The 2,500-nt window shown below is 54.1% G+C and overlaps 1 long non-coding RNA gene across 1 annotated transcript in view; it reads right to left on the reverse strand.

The window, feature by feature from the left end:
* Nucleotides 1-1,365: 1,365 nt before the first annotated feature.
* LOC127922525 (uncharacterized) overlaps nucleotides 1,366-2,500 on the reverse strand; it is a 2,751-nt gene continuing 1,616 nt past the window's right edge. The window contains exons 2-3 of the long non-coding RNA XR_008111583.1: nucleotides 2,223-2,429; nucleotides 1,366-1,405 (exon numbers count right to left, since the gene is read on the reverse strand). This is a non-coding gene — a long non-coding RNA (uncharacterized LOC127922525). The remainder of the gene's footprint in view (nucleotides 1,406-2,222; nucleotides 2,430-2,500) is intronic.

Genomic DNA, 2,500 nt, shown 5'->3' on the forward strand with positions numbered 1-2,500 from the left:
GGAGGGGGAAAAGAGGGGGGAGAGGGAGAGAGAGGGAGGGGAGAGAGGGAGAGAGAGAGGGGAGGGGGAGAGAGAGGGGAGAGAGGAGGGGAGAGAGAGGGGAGAGAGAGAGAGGGGGAGGGGGAGAGAGGGAGAGAGAGAGGGAGGGGGAGAGAGGGAGAGAGAGGAGGGGGGGAGAGGGAGAGAGAGGGGAGGGGGAGAGAGAGGGAGAGAGAGAGAGGGGGAGGAGGGAGGAGAGAGGGAGAGAAAGGGGGAGGGGGAAAGAGGAGGGGAAAGAGGGAGGGGGAAAGAGGGAGAGAGAGGGGAGGGGGAAAGAGGGGAGGGGGAAGAGGGAGAGAGAGGGGAGGGGAAAGAGGGAGAGAGAGGGGAGGGGGGAAAAGGGAGAGAGAGGGGAGGGGGGAGGAGAGGGGAGAGAGAGGGGAGGGGGAGAGAGGGAGAGAGAGGGGAGGGGGAAAGAGGGAGAGAGAGGGAGGAGGGGGAGAGAGGGAGAGAGAGGGAGGAGGGGGAAAGAGGGAGAGAAAGGGGAGGGGGGAAAGAGGAGAGAGAGGGGAGGGGGAGAGGGAGATATATGTGAGTTGATCAATTTGAACAGCACATTCATGTAAAGATGAGATCGGTTGATATACACATGTATTTACACGCGTTCATTTCATAGAAAAGATGCCCTGTCAGGTGATTCCCACTCACTCTCTCCGGTCAGGTCCACAGAGAGGATGGCGCGGGGGTACTGGTAATGTTTGGTGGTGGAGCAGGAGGAAGAGGAGGAGCGGTGAAGAGCAGACGCCGTAGATCGCTCCAGGAAGGACAGGGACATGTCATCGTAGTCAGAATAACCTGCAGGTGACAAAACACAGAATGTGTTTTTATGATGTATTGAAGATGTGCTACTTCTAGCTCTGTTTATCTTTCACATCGCTATTTATTGGTGTTGTGTGTATTGGCTGGGGCAACTAAAACTCCCCTTTGAGGATTGATTAAGTACTATCTTATGTCTCGTCTTAAATATATATATGTTTACAATAAGCTATACAAATGGACAGGTCATTTCAGCTGACAACATACTACACACAACAGCAGGAGCCCTTGGAGAAACATTAAGACACCTGAACTAAACGCATACAGTGCTGCTTAGATTTCTCTTCTTCTTCTTCTTCTTCTTCTGTTTCATTTTGAAGTGTTCCTTCTCTTTCCTGTCCCTCCGCCTTTATCCTTCTTTTTCCTAAAACAACAACAACAACAACAACAACAACAGAACATCTATTTAAATCACCAACTGATTTTTGCTCGGAACAACAGGGAGGAATGTTATTTATTACAACTGCCAAGAAGAGAAGTAGAACACAATCTCACCGATCACCTGGGATTTCTCCCTCCAGTTTCACCTTCTTCTCATTCTTTATTAACCCTGTAGAAGGAGTCACGTAATTCAATCACAGTTCTCTGCAGCAGAACTGGGTTGATTTAAATGTGCGACCCAAACGGCACCCTATTCCCTATATAGTGCACTACTTAGATTGTTTCGTTTCCCCTCTGTCGTATTTCATGTGTTTTTCTTCTCATCTATATCACTCCCTCATGGTGTGTTGTTGGCCAGTGAAGCATGTCACTGGGCTGTTATACACCTGCTGCATCCTGCCCTGCCACTAACCTGGCTCCAGACCTCACAGCCCCTCAGGAAGGCCCACTGCCCTGCCACTAACCTGGCTCCAGACCTCACAGCCCCTCAGGAAGGCCCACTGCCCTGCCACTAACCTGGCTCCAGACCTCACAGCCCCTCAGGAAGGCCCACTGCCCTGCCACTAACCTGGCTCCAGACCTCACAGCCCTCAGGAAGGCCCACTGCCCTGCCACTAACCTGGCTCCAGACTCACAGCCCCTCAGGAAGGCCCACTGCCCTGCCACTAACCTGGCTCCAGACCTCACAGCCCCACTGCCCTGCCACTAACCTGGCTCCAGACTCACAGCCCCTCTGCCCTGCCACTAACCTGGCTCCAGACCTCACAGCCCCACTGCCCTGCCACTAACCCGGCTCCAGACTCACAGCCCCACTGCCCTGCCACTAACCTGGCTCCAGACCTCACAGCCCCACTGCCCTGCCACTAACCCGGCTCCAGACCTCACAGCCCCAGCCCTGCCACTAACCCGGCTCCAGGTCTTACAGCCCCACTGCCCTGCCACTAACCCGGCTCCAGGTCTTACAGCCCCACTGCCCTGCCACTAACCTGGCTCCAGGTGCTTGTCCTTCTTCAGAATCTTGTCGTGGAGGGACTCGAAGCTCTTCTCCTGAGGCGGCGGAGGGAGAGACAGCTCTGTGCTGTCAGAGCTCATGGAGGCAGAGGAGCGCTTCTTCCTGTTCAACCTGGGAGGTTTCAGACAGCTCCCCAGTCCAGTACATTCCAGTTGGAACATATGGCCCGGAGGGTACAGTGCTGGAGGACAGAGGAGACAGTATAAAACATACGGCTATGAGGGGACAGAGGAGACAGTATAAAACATATGG

This window comes from Oncorhynchus keta, unplaced genomic scaffold (assembly GCF_023373465.1).
Source record: "Oncorhynchus keta strain PuntledgeMale-10-30-2019 unplaced genomic scaffold, Oket_V2 Un_contig_26140_pilon_pilon, whole genome shotgun sequence".
NCBI classification, from domain to species: Eukaryota; Metazoa; Chordata; class Actinopteri; order Salmoniformes; family Salmonidae; genus Oncorhynchus; species Oncorhynchus keta.